This window comes from Ctenocephalides felis, unplaced genomic scaffold, assembly GCF_003426905.1.
Source record: "Ctenocephalides felis isolate EL2017-DRISC unplaced genomic scaffold, ASM342690v1 CF-g0.4_SCAFFOLD_03571, whole genome shotgun sequence".
In the NCBI taxonomy this organism is placed as follows: domain Eukaryota; kingdom Metazoa; phylum Arthropoda; class Insecta; order Siphonaptera; family Pulicidae; genus Ctenocephalides; species Ctenocephalides felis.
In genome coordinates, this window is record NW_020539725.1 from 19,149,994 (window position 1) to 19,171,919 (window position 21,926).

The window sequence follows — 21,926 nt, forward strand, 5'->3', positions numbered from 1 at the left end:
TATGTGCAATAGGTATAAAATTATTTTAACAATTTTTGGCATTATATAGTATATGTAAATATGCAAACTATCAATTGGTGTTATAATAATAGTTACACTAAAGTTTTAATTTGCATAAAATAATATTTCTAAAAACATCTAAACCTTTATTTTCTAAATTAAAGTAAAGAACTATATTTATCCTTTAACATAATCATCAATTTGTCTCAGGATTGAGTATGCCTGGTATGTATAATTCATCATCTAAAAATTATAGATTGAAATATTGAAATTGATTTAATTAAATTTATTTGTAGTTTGAACTTACCTTTATATATGTTGATAGATCCATTGAATATAAACCTGCTGTTAACGTTTCTGATCTTTGGGCCCTTTGCATTATGAACAAGGCCGACTTTTGGCATGAAATACTGTCGTAAATCCATGGCGATTCATATACAGTAGGCCCTCGCTTTACACGGCACTCTGGGTACACGGTTCCCATACTACACGAAGCTAAAAATCCGACATCCCTCCGACTACACGGACTTCTTATTACACGTTATTTGGTCAACAGCCCATAAGTTCGTTGTGCAAAAGGGTATTGTTCGTTGTGCAAAAGGGGATGTAAATTTTGTTATCGACTTTTATCTTTTAGACATGCCTGATTGTATAATAGCCGTCTAAGAACACGTTTGAGCTGACTACTGCGTCGCGCCAATTTTTGAATAAGGTGTCAATGTCCTTCATGTCATTTCGTCCGTATTTCTCCTACTTCAAGTTGTATTTCTTGGTATCCATACAGCGCGATAAATATGGTGCGATTTGTACCAACTCTGAGTCTCTCATAGCACGGATCCCATACTGCACTATGTAAGGTTCCATAGAACGCACTACGAATTAGCCTGAATTGTATGTTAAATACGAGTTTCTTATAGCACGGTTCCTATACTGCACGGTACGCACTTGCCGCGTAAAGCGAGGGTTTACTGTACTGCCATCGATAGATTTTGTCCCTTTTAAATAATAATTGTATATATTTGCTTGATCAGCGGTTTGCTTGTAGGTAAGTGGCTAGAGTGACACGAGGTCAATGAGGGAAACGGGGTTCGATCCCGCTTTGAGCAACGTGATGTTAAACGGTAGTGATATCGGTTTTCACTTGGAAATTTTAATATTTTTCTAACTAAAAATAGCTGTTACCCGTCATTGCTGCATCAATAAATATTTGACACAATAAAATTCATCATATAGTGAAGAGACAACTGTTTGGGATGTAAAATCAACGTAGTATTAAGTCAGGTTAGCATAAAAGCACAAAACTTTGAAAATCCAGCATACAAAAACAGAAATCGGTGAAAAATAAAGGCTAATGAAGTAGTTTATATGAAATTTAATCAATTAATTTTAAAAGCGCGATTTTACACAAGTAATCCAACTTTGATATCTAGCCTTGCAAAGTAGTAAAAATTTACTATAACACATAAAATTTAATTTATATTTGAATGTAACGGCGGAAAGTGTCTGTCCTGATATTCGTGCTCTATGGATTTGTTAAGTACATGGAGTGTCCGATCCTTGTGCGGAAATGGTACGTCTCTGGCGCAACATTATTATGACAGGTTAGTTATGTTGTAACTATGTGCAGTGTTTTGGAAGTTTGGTGTTTGGTGTTTGTGAAAAATATATTCCGAGTTGAAAGTTGTTTGCTAAATATATTGTGAGCTCTGTAATATCTCAGTGTGTTTAGTTGAGAGGTGGTTGTTAAATATTTTATGAGCCTTTGTGACATCTTAGTAGTATTGTGAGTGTGTGTTGTGCCACAGAAGAAGATGCAGGTGCAGCTAAAGGTCAGATCATATTTTACTATCTATAGTTATTTTCCTTGTGTATCTACAATAGCACATGATAAAGACTGATATATTTTGGGTAGGAACATGGCTGTATGTAAATACTTGTAAATGAGTTTAACGCGTCTTTTTACTTATGAGATCGGCTTCTTCGCGCCATTTTTGCTTTTCGAGCAATGGAAACAAATGCATATGGCGCAGCTGAAAATGCATTTGGGAAAATTTTCAGTTATTAAATAGTTCCAATCATTAGTGTAATATTGGTTTCATTCGCATATATATCTGCTACTAACCCCCAAAGATAGTTACAAGTGCTTCTATTCGGGTAACAATGCTCAAATTGTACTACGTAGCAGTATCGCCCCTAAAAATGGGACCCACCTTTCTCTCCACAATATTTTGACAGTTACTGTGTTGTTTGAATTTATTATTCTGAATCAAAGTAATACAAAAGACAGGGGTTTGCAATGGCTATTTTGCGAATACTCGAAACGCGATTTTTACTGGATATTATAAATATTATATGTGATCATACTTCTTGGTACCTAATTGGTGCAGGTACGTATCAACCCCGAAATTACATGTTGTCAGCTTACGTTTTTTACAATTACATCACAGCTTAAAGTTTAAAAATCTAACTCTTAAATAATCTTGACACGTTTCGTTATTACGATATCTATTCTCTTATATAAATGGACATGTTTCATTTGGCCATATAATACGGTCCTACTAATTCATATGACTTGAATAGATATTTAGCAAAAATCTTCTAATTGAATATTGTTTATGTACTTTATGAGATCTATTTTATGATTCTATTTATTATCAATACAAATTGTTTTCAGAAACAATTAATTGCGTAATATCATAAAATTATATTTATGCATTCACAAAGCTGATTGCTTATAAATAATTCTACCTGCAACTGTATTTCATTTGAATGCCAATAGTATAACAACGTCACCACCACTAATAATATAAAATATTGCCATATAAATACTGACTCCAATCCAAAAGTTAGCTGAAAAATTAAAATGCAAATATTTATTAATGTAGTTACTCATATTTTATTATACTGTAAAATCTTACTTTGCTTGCAACGAATATTTGGCAGCATAATAACATTACATAAGCTACAAAATCAGCTGACATTGGAACTTTTATAATATGTTCAAAGTCTCGCAAGAATCTGAAATGGAAGGTTTTATTTAAAAAAGCAAGTTAAATAAATATTATTTTAATTAATAATTCTTTGTATAATTTGTATATGCATTTGAAAATATGTTAAATTTTATTCAAAATTTTAGTTTGTTACATTTTAATTCAATATCTGGGGTATTTCTTAAAGTTCATAATATTAGTGCTTACTTACTTGATTATACGCGAATGTTCCTGGATATAACCGCAGATCAGTTTTTTATTTTGTTTGTCATTTAATTTTTTATATATGCGATATGAGCCTTTTTTTAGATCAACGCATCGATTTTTTATTTTATATTGCAATATTTGAAGCATACAAGATACATAAATCATTAACGTAATGATAATTCCATTTAAATATATGAACAAAAGGTTATCAGTAATAAAAGAATAACACATAAGGATCAGAAAGATCTTAGAGTTTTGTTCATAAAGTGTAAACCAAACTTTACAATCATCTGTTTGAAATGAGTTCGTTTGCATTGGAAATCTGTAAATAAAAAACTAACTTTATTGCTGTAAATTTGTTATAAATTATAGTCCATACATTTAGGTAATAGTGCAAAACAAAAGTTCATGTTAAATCTTCTCATAATTCGGTTTTATGCTTCTTATACCATAAAATTATAATAGGGTTTATTTTAGGTTTCAGAAAAATTATAATTTAATTTTGATTTTGAAATAATTAAAATTAATATATTACTACTGTGATTTACACATAAAATGGTACTGATCAATAAATACCTATAGATTCAAAAGCAATATATATATATATATATATATATATATATATATATATATATATATTAGGGTGGTCATTAATATGGACATTTTCGAATTTTCTTGCTCCCAAAGGCTCAAATGGTTCCAAATTGATAAAAAACAATTCACTCAAAGTTTTAGCTTTTAATATTGTCTTTTTAGATAGTGCGCAATTCAATCAAACTTCGTATGGAAATAGCATGAAAATTTTTTTGGAAAATTAAAAAAAATGTTTTAGGTATAACTTATCGACAAATGAATGAGTTTTATTCATCATTCAAATCTAAATCATCTAAAAGACAATATTAAGAGCTAAAACTTTCAGAGAATTGTTTTTTATCAGGAACCATTTGAGCCTTTGGGAGCAAGGAAATTTGAAAATGTCCATATTAACGGCCACCCTAATATATATATATATATATATTAGGGTGGTCCTTAAGATGGTCATTTTCGAATTTTCTTGCTCCCAGGGGCTCAAATGGTTCCAAATTGATAAAAAACAATTCTCTGAAAGTTTTAGCTCTTAATATTAACGTTTAGATAGAGCGCAATTCAATCAAAGTTTTGTATGGAAATAGCATGGAAAAATTTTCAAAAATTTTGAAAATGTTTTTTAGATGTAATTTAGCGAACAAATAAATGAATAATACTCATTCATTTGTCGCTAAGTTATACCTAAAACATTTTTTTTAAATTTTAAAAAGTTTTTTCATGCTCTTTCCATACAAACTTTGATTGAATTGCGCTCTATCTAAACCTTAGTATTAAGAGCTAAAACTTTCAGAGAATTGTTTTTTATCAATTTGGAACCATTTGGGCCCCTGGGAGCAAGGAAATTCGAAAATGACCATTTTAAGGACCACCCTAATATATATGGCGGAATGAACACCATATGAAGTTGAAGGACGTCAATTGATGACAATGGCGGAATGAACACCATATGACAGATGTCAGTTGAATAACGTCAGTTGATGACAAAACTAAATTATATTGGGCTACGTTGATTCGGATCTGGCATCAAGCAAGCTATAACGATCTGATTGTTTTTATACGATCGAATATTATTGTCGCGCTTTTTAAAACGATCGAAAATATTGTATCGAGTTTTTTTGCCAACGAGCGTTTTCTCGTGATCGAAATTTAGATTTGATTTAATGTAATATCAACATCTTTATCAATTGAGACATTAATAAACAGTCATTATCGAGTTGAAATAAAATTATTGCGATTTCATTCAAGAATTAATTAATTAATAATATATGGCCCACTAGCGCCATATATATATATATATATATATATATATATATATATATATATTCATAATTCGTAATTCCCAAATTTTTCAAATATATCGATTCAGAAATTCTTCAAAAATTTTAGAATCTTTTGTTTAATGAGTCTTATAAAATATGCAAAGTTTTATATTTGATAAAAATCGAAATTGCGATATTTTTTTTGATTCAAAAATAATATTCAATTCGCAATGATAAAAAAAAGACAGGCCCGGTCTAAGCCTGACCCAAATGTGCAAATAATAGAAGTTTTTGAGAGATCAAAGCATCCGATTTTACAAGCCCCAGCTTCCCTATCTAATTATTTTATATTAACTGTAATATTTCTAATAAAATAGTAAAAACCGAAATTTCTGATAAATCGACTAATTTCAATCGTATATAAATAGGTTTTTTTTTCAACGTACGTACCACATTTTATCTTAATTCTAATTTTTTGAAAATCATATAATGAATTAACGGGCATGCATAAGATGATTATTATGATTATTATAATAATGATTACTCACTTTTGAGATAGAAAACAAATAAATATATAAAAAAACACACAGAATAATGCAGCTAATAACGCATTCGCATGAAGTATCCACATTATAATTTTACAATGTTTAATATGGTTATCCAATATTTTATTTTCTTCCTGCCCGCAAGATTCGATTAAACGTATATTTTTGTCCACTGTAGAGAACAGTTTCGAAAATTGCTTACGATATTTAATGAATGTCGAAGCTTTTATCGAAATACTTGTATAAAATAATATATTACACGAATTTATCGATATATTGGTAACTTGATCGTTGTCTCGGAAGAGGAACATTATTATTTCTGTTGAAATGTAAATAATATATGGTGCCAGTAAAATATAAGGTTTAATTTTAATAAACCACTTAAGCTTTTGCTTTTCGAAAGTCACAAAACCACACCAATGCAATACGGTTAACGTATTTTTTAATAGTCTGTTCTTAAGAATGATATTTTTCATTTTAGTAAAAATTTTAGAGTGCATACACACTACTGAATAAATATCCCGGAAGTATTACATACTTGATACATCTAGTTATATCATCAGTTATAAACTAATTATAGCAATCAGATTTAATGTTGCAGACATATTAGAAAAATATAAAAATAATAGACGAACTCTTAATAAGATAGTCTATATAATATTCTTATTAATATGTAATTATAGATACATTATTGATGAGCGTTTCATATTATGATGTATGGAAAAATATCACAATTTTTCTTTGTTATGGAAAACATAGAATAGTTTTGCCATTAGTCAGGTGCAATTTGTAAAATCAAAAGATAGTATTGGTATACAATAAGTGCTTCTCGCTTTTATTGAAACTTTTTCGAAATACGGTTCAATTATTTCTTAACATGGAGTTTTTGCTTCATAACATGAAAAAAGCCATAATCACAATCCTGTAAGATATTTGACGTCATTGTCCCACTTTTGACGGCAGTAATCAGTTCAAACGCGTCTTCAAAAGTTCAATTTCAGAGTCGTTTTATTTCGAATTTACATGATTAATAATATAAAAAAACTAGTGGGGCGCATGGTATCGTGCCTTAAGGCAAATTGCTGAAACTTTCCGTACCAAAAATTATTATTTTTTTAAAAAGATTAACATTTTTGAAAAAAAATTACTTAGAAAAAATTAGATTTTTGAGAAACTATAAATTTGACAAAAAATTACTTTTTTTATTTTGGCATATTTTGAAAATTCTGAACTCTTTTTCAAAGCAATCGTACTGCTTTAACTGCATAGAGACGAAATGTCAAAGCGCGTAAGCGCCGCGTCGGCGTCTAACGGATAAACATCGGTACGGAACTCATAGGAATGTAAATAAAAGTTATACTTATTGTTAAAATCTCTATAAAATATCTGATAGTTTGATGTGCATATGTCTAATGATCATTTTTGACCGCCAAATGGCATTTTTTTACTTTTTTTTGCTAAATCTCCGAAACCGCTAGACCTGCCTTCATGAAAATTTGATCTGTTCTTCATTTTGTCAATACAAGTAAAATGTTTTTTGAATTATTAAAATCGTCGACGAAAATTTGTATCCGCACACACACATACATCCATTTTTTTCTAAGGTATGCCAAAATATTCAGAAATCTCTGAAACGTAAAGATATATAAAAATTTTCATTTTCGATTTTTTTTTTTTGCGATTATTATAACTTGCCCTACGGGAAGTTTCAATCAAACTTATTTTAATTATCAGGCTTTACGCAAAGTTAATACTAATTACTGGTAAAATAAATTACTAATAATAATTAAACCCGATTTTTTTTTACTGCTCTCAAACCATACCATGGCAATTCCAACTTACTAGATAAATATTTTTTTAATTACATATTTATCTGTTCAGCTATATTATATTTATTTGATGACTAAGAAGTCGAGGCCATTTTAAATAAATAAATAAATAAAAATATTTTGATTAGTTTATTGAAAAGTTTCTTTCACGTAAATTATATCTTTTACGCTATTCAAAGATAAGTTGCAGAAATAATTGCAAAGTTAAATAAACAGAATACTTCCATAGCTCCTACCATGATGAATGTTACCAAGTTCATAGGAGAAAAACCTGCCCTTATAGTGATATCAATTTAATTTTAAAATCAAATTTATTGTAATTTTTTAATGTCTCTTTTTTATATGCGTAACAAATATTACTCATTTGATTACGTTTATTTGATTATTTGATAGGTCCAATTCCAATATGCTAATTTATTTTTTTTATATTGAATGTATTTTTAATTCTTGCTCCATATTATATTTATGTACTTTTATTGTATTTTATATTAAATTTTCGACTATTAAAATTAAATATAAAGTAAAACTTGGTTATGATTGTTGTTTATTCTATCATATTTTCTACAACTTTCATAGAAATAAATTATCAGTTATATTGTGACGAGATGGGTTGACGCCTCTTTCTCGAGGGTATGCAACGGCTGCCAAATATTACATCTTAGAGTTGCATCCCCATTACGAAAGGGTTACACCAACTCCTTAATCCGACTTCTATAAACAACCCTGTAATTACATGTGAAAACTAAACCAACTAACTACGCGAATGAAACAGAATGTACTTTTAGCTTATTTTAATGTTACTTTAATATTACAGGTGTGATGGCATGACAGTACCTAGTTACATTATATAGTTTGTGGGCATATCTAATTGTGTTATAATTAGCCAGTACACTGAAGTTCTAATTTAATAGATCTTTAAATAATATAAATTTTCCAAAATATTCAGAAGCTGTATATTTTCTCAACTATAGTATTATATTTATCCTTCAGCCATCGACATACTTGTTTATTTATGGTCATCAATTTGTCTCAAGATTGAGTAAGCTTGGTATGTGTAGTGCATCATCTAAAAATTATAGATTGATCTGATAAAATTGATTTTATTAAATTTAATTGTAGTTTGAACTTGCCTTTATATATGTTGATAGGTTCATTGAATATAAACCTGCTGTTAACGTTTCTGATCTTTGGGCCCTTTGCATTATCAACAAGGCCGACTTTTGGCATGAAATACTGTCGTAAATCCATGGCGATTCATATACTGCTATTGATAGATTTTGTCCCTTTTAAATATTAATTGTATATAATATATTTGCTTATAATCGATAGCGGTTTGCTTGTAGATAAATAATTGTTAGAGTGACAGGAGGTGAATGAGAGGTACCGGGTTCGATCCCGCTTTGAGCAACATGATGTTAAACGGTAGTGTTTACTAATTGTACTAATTGTCACTACTAGTGACATCGGTTTTCACTTGGAAATATAGATAGCAATATTTTGCTAACTGAAAATAGCTGTTACCCTAAAAACCATCACCTAAAACTAATCAGTATCATTCCCAACTAATATCTTTCGAACAGTTTTTGATTTTTGAAAATCGATTCGGTAGTATGAGCTTTAATGTGCACGAAAAGTTTAACACTTTTTTTTAAATTACGAAGAAACGGCTTGATCGACGCACAAAACTCACATCACTTTTGAATTTCTGAAATCGGTTCAGGCGTTTTTGAGAAAGCGTCGATGAAAGTTCCAATTTTAACGAATGCTAAAAAACGATACTATTTTTTTTTAAACTTTGAAGAATTTTTAAAATTAAGCGACTTGTCGTAGGGCCGTAATATTTTAGTATAATCTGTAAGACTATGGTACCTACCGTCAAAAAAATCATAAAAATTGTCGAAAAAATTTTTTTCAACACTTTATTACAAGAAAACGGCTTGGCCGATCTTTACCAAAAACTAATCTGGACGATTCACAACCAATATCTTTCGAACAATTTCTAAATTTTTAAAATCGAGTCAGAATTGCGGGCTTACCGTGGCCGAATTTTTTTCACTTTTCTGCGATTTACAAAGAAACGGCTTGGCTGATCGTCCCGCAAATTGATAAGTCCTCATCGAAATACATCGAATGGCTTTTAAATTTCTGAAATCGGTCCAGCCGTTTTTGAAAAAACGTCTATTTAGGACAAAAAATCTATTCGCATACACACACACATACTTTTTCCAAATTTGGTCTCATTCGATTCAGAATGGCTTGAAACGTCGAGAAAACATAAAGTTAGCGAATCAGATTTTTTTATGAAAACATTAACTTCTCCTTCGGGAAGTTAATATCAGTAGAAAACAAAGATTTAAAATTTAAACAATTTTAAAAGTGCGAATTTACACAAGTAATCCAAATTTGATACCTTGCCTTACAAAATAGTAAAAATTGACTGTAACACGTAAAATGTAATTTATATTTGAAAGTAACGGCTAAAAGTGTCTATCCTGATATCCGTGCTGTATGGATTTGTTAAGTACATGGAGCCGAGTCCGATCCTTGTGCGGATATGATACATCTATGGCGCAGCATTATTATGACAGTTTAGTTTTGTTGTAACTTGTGAAGTGTCTTGGAGGTTTGGTGTTTGGTTTTTGTGAGAAATATAGTCAGAGTTGAAGGTTGTTTGTTGAATATATTGTGAACCCTGTGATATCTCAGTGTGTTTAGTTGAAAGGTGGTTGTTAAATATTTTGTGAGCCTTTGTGACACCTTAGTAGTATTGGTTGTGGTGTTGTCCTACAGAAGAAGCAGCAGGTGCAGCTAAAGGTCAGATCATATTTTACTAGCTATAGTTATTTTCCCTGTGCATATACAATAGCATAAGATAAAGACTGATATATTTTGGGTAGGAACTTGACTGTATGTAAATATGTACTTGTAAGTGAGTGTAACGCGCCTTTTTGCTCATGAATTCGGCTTTTTCGTGCCATTTTTTGCTTTTAGAGCAATGGAAACAAATTCAAAAACAGAAGCGTCTGCTAAGGGCAAAGGTTAAGTGAAATATTTTTTAATTGTTAGTGTAATCTTGGGTTTATTCACATATATATCCGCTACCAGTCCCCAGAAAAAGTTATAGGTACTGAAATCTAGTAAAAATAGATGCTAAAATTGTACTACGCAGAAGTATCGCCCCTAACGAAAGTAATCACCTTTTGACATTTACTCTATTGTTTGAATTTATTATCCTGAATCAAATATATACAAGAGACAGTGATTTAAAATAGCTATTTTGCAAATACCGAAAAGGCCGTTTTTATTCGAGATCAACTTGGTACCTATAATGGTCGAGGTTTGGATTGTACCCGAAACTAGAAATTGCTAGTTTACGTTCTATACAATTACACCACGGTGGAATATTAAAGTTTAACTAGTGGGGCGCATAGCATCGTGCCTTTAGGACCAATTGCTGGAACTTTCCGTACCAAAAATTATTTTTTTTTTAAAAAAGATTAACATTCTGAAAAAAATAGATTTATAATAAACTATAAATTTTTGACAAAAATTTACTTTTTTTGAAAAAAAAGACTTTTTGAAGAAAAATTTATTTTGAAATATTTTGTAAATTCAGAACATTTTTTCAAAGCAATCGTACTGCTTTAACTGTATAGAGATAAACATCGAAGCGCGTAAGCCGTCTAACGGATGAACATTGGTACGGAACCCATAGGAATGTATACAAAATTCATACTTATTGTCAAAATCTTTATAAAATATCTGATAATTTGATGAGCATATGTCTAATGATCATTTTTGACCGCCAAATAGCATTTTTTTACTTTTTTTTAGTAGATCTCCGAAACCGCTATACCTGCCTTCATGAAAATTTGATCAGTTCTTCAGCTTGTTAAGACAAGTAAAACGGTTTTTGAAATATTCAAATCGGACGCTCCGTTCTCTTAAAAACTGAGTTACCGTTTTTTGCACTTTTTGCCCCATATCTTCGGAACGACTAGACCTGCTTTCGCCAAAAACTAATCAGCACGTCTCCTTATCATTACGAATGGAATGTTTTTTTAATTATTCAAATCATCCGTGTTCCCGAAATCGTCGACGAAAATTTGCATCCAAACACCACACACATACACACACACAAATACATCCATTTTTTCTAAGGTATGCCAAAATATTCAAAAACCTCTGAAACGTAAAGATATATAAAAATTTTCATTTTCGATTTTTTTGCGATTACTATAACTACGGGAAGTTAAAAATATAATTCTTAAGTAAAATATAGGTATATTGTATTTGATACTTCATCTATTTGGTCATATATAAGTTTTTCACTAATTATAGCGGTAATTTAGCAAAAATCTTTGTGTTACTAATAAAAAATCTATGTAATCACAATTAATTGAATAATATCAGAAAACTCTTGTTGGTTGTCGTACATCAAAATACCTTATTCATGCATTCACAAAGCTAAATGCTTATAAATTATTCTACCTGCAATTGTATTTCATTTGAATGCCAGTAATACAATAATGTCACCAACAGTAATGTAATGAAATATTGCCATAAAAATACTGACTCTAAACCAAAAGTTAGCTAAAAGATAAACATAACATTAATTAAATATACTCATAATTCATTATACTTTAAAATCTTACTTTGCTCCCAACGAATATTTGGCAGCATAATAATATCACATAAACTATGAAATCAGCTGCCATCGGAACTTTTATAATATTCTTGAAGTCTTTTAAAAATCTAAAAGATACATAAATTATTATTAAAAAAAAATAAAGAAATTTTTGTGTCTTATTACAAAATAAATTGTTGATATTCAGTAATTAAGCCTTAGAACCTAGGCTTAGATGATCTACGTTGGACTAAAATTTTAGTAACCAGTCAGTCAAAATTGAATATTTGATTACTTATATTTAAGTTACAATATCGTAATTCTTTAATTTATAATATAATTCAAAAATTTTGATCCGATTTTCAAGAATTTATGCAGATAGTTAGTTAATACACGTGCTTATTCTCTAAACAGAGTTAAACATATAAATTACCTTATTGTTATTATTATTGTTGATAATAATAATAATTAATTATTAATAATTAGTTTATTTAAATTCACATATATTTTCTTATGAGGGACGATAATAATAATCTACTCTAATACATTAATAATATATTTTATAAAAAATTATAAGAAGTAACATTGACAAATAATTTTATAAACAAAAAATTTTAAATTATTTGCAACTACAAATTTAATTATTATACGTATGTTTTCAGAAATATATAATTTTTATGTAACAAAATAATCAATTTTTATAATCAAGATAAATAATTAAAATTTTGTTATACTATATTAATTATTTAATTCATAATTATATTTAATTATTCAAGAAGTAATTTGAAATTAAGAGTTGCTATGTTTTAGTCAATTAAAGATCACTAACTGCCTATAATTGCAGTATACTTGAATTAGCAAATAATCTAGAAGATGATTAAAATATTGATTTTTTAATACAATGTTTTACTTACTTGATTATTTCTAAATGTTCTTGGATACAAGCAGCTATAAATTTTTTGCTTTGATTTTCAGTTAGTATATTATATTTTTGTAACGAGCCTTTATTTGAAATATTGTTTCGATTTTTTATTTTACGTTGCAATATTTGAAGCATTAAAGACACGTAAATCATTATCGTAATTATAATACCATTTAATTGTGTAAATAGTAAATTATCAGCAATAAAAAAATAACACATAAAAATCGTTGTGATTGTTGAATTTTGTTCAGAAAATGTAAACCAGATTTCGCAATCATCTGTGTTAAATGAATTTTTATGCATTGGTAATCTGTAAATTAAAAACTACATATATCCATATTTTGATTATACTTCATAATTTATGCGATTAATTTTAGGAGTGTTTAGCAAAAAGAAATCGCTTGTAATTTAAATCATTGACACATTTATCGATTTTATATATATATATATATATATATATATATATATATATAATGTGAAAATATGATACTTCATTGATAATATTAATCAAAAGTTTCAAAAATGTGTGTGTGCAATTTATTCAATTGCTTAAAAGTTTAAAATCTCTTAATATGAATTTTTTACCTATTATCAAACTTTACACTTTTATGGATTCAAACTGGTTTAGTAAACCCAATTGAAACTTTCTAATATTCTCAAAAAATTGCATTATTTGAATAATTTAAAGTTTTAATTGACAAAAAAATTTAGCAATTATAAATAATCTGAAGAAGACATTAAGTTAAGAATATAGATATTATAAACACTCATAAATATCAGTATCTGAGATTATTATAATTAAAAATCTTTTGGAAATTTTGAATATAATGACTTTTGAATTATCAAAAATTCAAAATGACTTAAAAAAAACACCATTTCTAACACTGAATCTAAAATTTTTGATATTATAAATTGATTCTTGGAAATGAATACCCGATATCACATACAAACTATATAATAAAGTTTTTTAACTGTGCACCATATTTGGGAAAGTATTTTAGCTTTTTTTTATTATTTCTAGATCATGCCAATTAATTTAGTTCTCTAGAGAACAATACGATTTTCTAATAATTAAACTTCGAAAGTTTAGTAAATAATCAATATTTTCTCATTTCAACTTAGTTGTACTTATTTCATACTTTTTAAAAAGCATACTTAAGCTTTGTTTAAGTATAATGGTAAGTCACTCACTTTTGTGATATAAAACATATAAATATGTAAAAGAACCCACAGAATGATGTAGTTAACAACATATTTGCATGAAGGGTCCACATTATAATTCTACAACGTTTGATGTGGTCATCCAAAATTTTATTTTCTATTTTACCGCAAATTTCTATTAAACGCATATTTTTATCAATTGAAGAAAACAAATTCGAAAATTGTTCACGATACTTAATAAATGTATAAGCTTTTATACAAATACTTGTATAAAATAACACATTGCTCAAACTGATCGAGATATTGGTAATTTGATCATTTTCTCGGAAAATGAACATTATTATTTCTGTTGATATGTATATAAAATAGGGTGCCAATAGAATATAAGATTTTATTTTGTTAAATAATATATATTTTTGATTTTCAAAAACTACAAAACCGCACCAATATAAAACTGTTAAAGAAATTTTTAGTAATCTATTTTTAAGTATGGTTCCTTTCATTATAACACTAATATAATGCAAGTGCACACAAATTACTAAAAAAACATCCCGGAAATATTACGTTTTTGTTACATCTAGTTATATCATCAGTTATGAACTAATTACAGCTATTAGACATAATGTAGATATATTGGAAAAATATAAAAAATAATAGATGAGCTATAAATGAAATAGTCTACATGTTACTTTTGTTAATATATAATCATAAACAAATTATTGATGAAAGTTTCATATTATACGGTATGGATTTATATCACAGTTTTTCTTTTTGACAATATATAATGAGTGAAATCAAGAGATATTATTATCGTACATAAAGTTTTCAATAGTTTGATATCGATAATTTTCAACATTTCATTTGTCTATAGATCTCAGTGCTTCATTTATTAGAACTTTTTCGAAATACGGTTCAATCATTTCTAGTTTTTTATCACTGTTCAATTTTTACAAATATAAAACAAAATATTTTAATAATAATAATAAAATTATAAATTAAATTGAACTAAAATTGTTGAATTATGTCAACACATTATAAGCAATATAATATTTAGTTTTAAATTTCTTAATTTCAGATTTTGTACCCCTGCGCTTACGTTTCCAATCATCCCCAAATTGTACTTACGTCTATGCTGAATCATTTTCAACGTACAAGTTCAAAGTATAGAAAAAAAAATTGAACGAGCATAATCAAATGAAACTAATACAGTAAAAACATTATTAACTTTCCGAAGGAGAAGTTTAGGTTTTCATCAAAAAAATCTATTCGCTAATTTTATGTTTTCTCGACGTTTCAAGCCATTCTGAATGAGACCAAATTTGAAAAAAGTATGTGTGTGTGCAAATATAACTGATTTTTGCCGTAAATCGACGTTTTCTCAAAACGGCTGGACCGATTTCAAAAATTTAAGAGCCATTTGATGTATCTCGATGAGGACTATCGTTTGTCAGTTTTGCGCTACGATCGGCCGAACCGTTTCTTTATAAATCGCAGAAAAGTGAATAATTTTTCGTTCACGTTTTAGCCCGCAATTCGGAATGGATTATGACAATTCAAAAACCGTTCGAAAGATATTGGTTGGGAATCGTGCTGATTAGTTTTTGGTAGAGATCGGCCAGACCGTTTTCTTGTAATAAAGTGTTAAAAAAAAATTTTCGACGATTTTTATTATTATTTTTTTGACGGTAGATACCATAGTCTTCTAGATCATACTGAAATATTACAAATTAAAAGTTAGTATGATCTTTTTGGCATTTGTCAAAATTAGAACTTTCAACGAGGTTTGCTCAAAAACGCCTGAACCGATTTCAGAAATTTAAAGACCATTTGATGTATCTCGATGTGGATTATCGTTTCTCAGTTTTGTGCGAAGATCGGCCCAACCGTTTCTTTATAATTTGAAAAAAAAGTGTTAAACTTTTCGTCCACTTTTAAGCTCAAACTACGGAATTGATTTTAAAAAATCAATAACTGTTCGCAGGATATTAGTTGTGAATGATACTTATTAGTTTTAGGTAAAAATCTACCGAGCCATTTTCTTGTAATTACCTGTTGAAAAAAAAATTAAGCCAATTTTTATGGATCTTTTTTTGACGATGTATATCATAGTCTTATAGAACTTACTGAAATATTGCGGCCTTACGACCAGTAGTTTAATTTTAAAAATTAATCAAAGTTTGAAAAAATGAATAATGAGTTATGAGCAAAATACTCCGAGTTAACGTATTCGTTCGTTTTCAATTATGTGCAATAAATCCACTTGGAATACTTTTAATCACTCATAAATTAATTTTTTTTTATTAATTAAGTCGATTATTTACACATATCGGGAAGTTTAGGTAACTTGCCTCAAGTCAAAATACCAATACCAACTAGTTGACATTATATAGTTTGTGAGTATACAAACTATAAAATTGTGTTATAATAGCCATTACACTAAATTTGTAATTTAATACATCTTTAAATAATATAAATTTTCCACAATATTTTGAAGCTATATATTTTCTCAAATATAGTATAATATTATATTTATCCTTTAGCCATCAGCATACTTGTCTATTTATGGTCATCAATTTGTCTCAAGATTGAGTATGCTTGGTATGTGTAGTGCATCATCTGAAAATTATAGACTGATCTGATGAAATTTATTTTATTAAGTTAAATTGAAGTTTGAACTTACTCTTATGTATGTTGATAAGTTCATTGGATATAAACCTGATGTTAACGTTTCCGATCCTTGAGCCCTTTGCATTATCAACAAGGCCGATTTTTGGCATGAAATACTGTCGTAAATCCATGGCGATTCATATACTGCTATTGATAGATTTTGTCCCTTTTAAATAATAAGAGTATGGTAGTATATTTCCTTCTAATCGATTAAAGGATTAGAATTATTATTTTAATTTCAACACACACACACACACACATATATATATATATATATATATATATATATATATATATATATATATTTATATTTGGCGATTATAAATAGAGAAGATATCCATATAAAATATATTAATGTGTAAAGAGTGAAAAATGTATACTTGCAAACATTGAAATTTTGTCGATAGAAATTCAAATATATTATATATTCATATAATTATTTATTCTTAAATATATACATAATTGTAGTATCATATTTTTTAAATTATCGAATTTCATACAATTTGAAGTGTTGTTAGATTTTTGATAATCTTTAATCAACTAGAATTTGGACAATTGGCAGTAAAAACAGAAAAGTGCTATAAGAAAAAATCTCAATTCTAAAATTTTGTATTCTGACTCATGGTCACTAACATTTTTAAAAATAGTCTTTATCATAGTTCTCAGTCTAGAAACGCCAAAAATCAAAAATTTTGTTTCTAATTTGTGACGAATTGCATAAACTTCTGACAGTATTTTTTTTATTTTCTTCTGGTTGATTTCGCAAGTTATTTCTTTGGAATTCTACCCACAAAATTTAAATAACATATATAAATCTATGCAAAATCGTGAAAATTGACCATACTGTACATTGATGTACATACGTTTGAATATAACGGTCGAAAGTGGCTATCCTGATGTCCGTGCTCTATGGATTCGTTATGTGCATGGAGTGTCCGATCCTTGTGCAGATATGATACATCAATGGCGCAGTATTATTATGATAGTTCTGTTGTGTTGTAACTTGTGGAAGTTTGATGTTTGGTTTTTGTGAGAAATATAGTCAAAGTTGAAAGTTGTTCGTTAATTATATTTGAACCCTGCGTGTTCTTAGTATGTAGTGATGTGTGTGTATTGTGCCACAGAAGAAGAGATGCAAGTGCGAATAGCAAAACAAAGGCGTCTGCTAAGGGCAAGGGTATATTTTCCAATTAGTTTTAATTATAAGTGTACTTTTGGATTTATTTACATATATCCGCTACTAGCCCCCAGAAAGTTATGGGTCTCTAGTAAAAGTAATAAGATGTAGTTAACACTATATTGGGCAAACTATACTAAAATTGTACTACGCCGTATCGCCCGCTCCTAAAGAAGGTACCCACCTTTTTTGTCGCAATATTTTGCAAGTTACCGTATTGTTTGCATTTATTATTCTGAATCAAATCTATACAAGAGGCAGTGGTTTAAACGAAAATTCAAAGTGTAGAAATATAATTCTTGTAAAAAAATAATCTTGACACTTTTCGTTATTGAGATAACTATTCTTACGATCTTACTAGTTCATATGACTTTAGCGCCTAGTTCATATGATAATTAGCAAAAACCATCGAATTAAATATAGGTTACATATTTTATGAGAGTTAAAATATTACGAATCTATTCATTCAATATCAATTTGAATTGTTTCCAGATACAATTAATTACATAATATTTGAAAATTCTGTATATGCATTGAAAAAGATAATTGCATGCTTGTAAATAATTCTACCTGCAACTGTATTTCATTTGAATGCCAATAGTACAGCAACGTCACCACAAACAATAATATAAAATATTGCCATATAAATATTGACTCCAATCCAAAAGTTAACTAGAAGATAAAATAGTAATATTTATTGACGTACAAACAATTCATTATCAAAGTCTTACTTTGCTTCCAACGAATATTTGGCAGCATAATAACAACATATATACTACAAAATCAGCAGAAATTGGAACTTTTATTATATTCTCGAAATCTCGTAAGAATCTAGAATGTAAAATATAATTTAGAATCTAATTAAATATAAATTAAATTCCATCAAAATTATTATTCAATCTGCAGTATAATCATAAATTACTAAATTATTATTATTACAGTACATAATATCACTGCTTACTTACTTGATTATACGTGTATGTTCTCGAATACAATCGCCGATAATTTTTTCATTATCTTTTTTAATTAACATATTATAATTGTGACATGAGCCTTTTTTTAGGTTAACGGATCGATTTCTTATTCTATATTGCAATATTTTAAGCATACATGACACATAAATCATTACCGTAATTATAATACCATTTAATTGTGCGAATAGTAGGTTATCAATAATTAACAAATAACATACAATCATCAGAAAAATCGTTGAGTTTTGTTCATAAAGTGAAAACCAAGTATTACAATCATCTGTATTGAATGCATTTATTTGCATTGGTAATCTGAAAGTAAAAAAACTTATTTTAAAACCGCTTGATTATAAATCATAATTCATATATTTTATTGTGCAAAATAACAGTTCAATCGCTTTGGTTGAACAATCAGTACACATAGAGTAGAACGGGGAACAAAAGTCTAATTTGACTTTAAGTAATTATACTGTCAAAATCCAAATGAACTACATCATAACATATAACACAAATTGAACAAAAAACTATCTGACTATGTACAGTAAAAATTCCAGTTAATCCCTAGTTATAGAAATTTATTATCTTTTGAAACTTTTAACCTGGTTCTTTTTACCCCATAGACGAGATAAATTGTGACGGCCAGGAGGCAAACAGGTCCAAGTTTCATTTTAATTTTTAAGGAATTTTACAAAATAATAGCATTTTTTGGAGATAACACTGTTTATAATCCTGATCTGGTATTTCGTCAGAAATATTTATCAGAAGATTTGGAATTACTATTTATTTAATTTAACTCTTGTAAAGCTGCTTTCTGTAGGGAAAGTTATAGTTATAGGCCAAAAATCGAAAATGAACATTTTTGCATATCTTCACGTTTCAGAGGTCTCTGAATATTTTGGCATAACCAGGAAGAATTGGTGTGTGTGTGTGTTTTGTGTGTCCGTAATTTTTTAGACAAGTTTTCGGGCGCATGAATCAACCGATTTGAATGGATCAAAAAACATTCGATTACTATTGATGGGAAGAAGTGGTGATTAGTTTTTGACAAAGGCAGGTCCAGCCGTTACGGAGATACGAAGCAAAGAGTACAGAAAATAGAAATCAAGTTTTTGAGAGATCGGCTTACCCGATTTGAATGATGCAAAAAACATTTAATTTGTAATGATTGGGAGTAGCGGTGATTAGTTTTCGGCAAAGGCAGGTCCAGCCATTTCAAAGATGCTAAATGTGTAAAAAATGGCAGTTTTGGGAGAACTAAGCATCCGATTTGAACGATTCAAAAAACTTTCTGCTTGTGTTGACAAAAAAATTGCTCTTGGCAAGATAAAAAAAATTCAGTTCAAAATCAAATTTTTTTTTTCAAAAAAAATTTTGTTTGTATATCGAAAATAATTTAGATTTTAATTTTAATTTTGGCTAAAGTTCTAAAGCTCATTTATTTACTTTAAATTAATAATTTTAAATTTATAATTCAGTTTATACAATTCTTATAAATATTAGACAATATTCCTCGAACATTACAGTACTGAAAGTACCAGCAATTTGCCTCAAGGCACGATGCTATATACCACGTTAATGGATCAGTTGGTCCTTAAAATTTATTAATTTTACTGGCATTTAAAATATCGTAGTGGACCTTTTTACTCGCGGAACTTTATGCCCTGCTGTTCCCTATATGAATATATAAACGATCTATAAAATTATAAACTTTGTTCGATATAAAATTTAGTGGGAATCGTCAAAAAAAGCATTACTTGGTCTTAGAGAATTTACTGTCGCCTTCCTAATAAAGTCTTGATTAGTTTCTCTTATAATATGTTTCACATAATTTATTTTGGCTATTTGGATAAGGATATAGTTATTTTAAATTAACTGCATCAAATAAATACATTCTTATACAATTATAAAACACAATTTTCATAAATCGAATCATTTCAATTGAACTACATTGAATTTAGGTATAATCATTAGAAAATTAAATGTTTAATATACATGCATTAACTTTGGTTATAATAGTAATGGTCACTCACTTTTCAGATATAAAACATATAAATATGTAAAATAATCCACATAATAATGCAGCTGACACCGTATTTGCATGAAGTAACCGCAAAACAATTTTGCTATGTTTAATATGGTCATCCAAAATTTTATTTTCTTCTTGCCCGTAAGTTTCAATTAATAAACGTATATCTTTGTCTACTGTAGTAAACAATTCTGTAAATTGTTTGCGGTATTTAATAAATATCCAAGCTTTTATGCAAATACTTATATAAAATAATATATTGCTCAAATTGATCGTTATATGGCTAATTCGATCGTTGTGTAATATGAAGAGCGTGAATATTTCTTTTGATACATATATACAATATGTAACCAGCAGAATATGAGATTTTATTTTGTTGAATAATTGAAATTTTCGATTTTCAAAAGTTACAAAACCGCACCAATATAAAACTGTCAACGGAATTTTTAGTAATCTATTTTTTAGTATGGTATCTTCCATTATAACATTAATATAATGCGAATGTACATAAATTACTGAAAAAATATGGTGGAAATATTACATACATGATACATCTAGTTATATCATCAGTTATGAACTAATTACAGCCATCAGACACAATATGTTGTATATATATTGGAAAAATATAAAAAATAATTGATGGGCTATAAATGAAATAGTCTACATGTTACCTTTGGTAATATGTAATCATTGATTAATTATTGATGAATGTTTCATGTTATACGGTATGGAATATCACGATTTTCCTTTGATTTTGAAAAAATAACATGGGTGAAATCAGAAAAAAAGTATTGGCATACAATAAAATTTTAAGATTTTCAACTTTCCGTAGGATAAGTTATAGTAATCGTAAAAATAAAAAAACGAGAACGTTTGAATATCTGTACGTTTTAGAGGTTTCAGAACATTTTAGCATATCTTAAAAAATAGGCTGTATGTGTATGTGTATGTGTATGT

The 21,926-nt window shown here is 28.4% G+C and overlaps 1 protein-coding gene across 2 annotated transcripts in view; it reads left to right on the plus strand.

Annotated features, from left to right (window-relative positions):
• Positions 1-1,706: 1,706 nt before the first annotated feature.
• Positions 1,707-21,926, plus strand: part of LOC113384989 — a 101,808-nt gene continuing 81,588 nt past the window's right edge. The window contains exon 1 of one of the 2 annotated variants that reach the window (XM_026622779.1): positions 1,707-1,829. The gene's annotated coding sequence lies outside the window, so the exon portion shown is untranslated. The remainder of the gene's footprint in view (positions 1,830-21,926) is intronic. The other variant, XR_003367958.1, reaches the window with a different exon arrangement.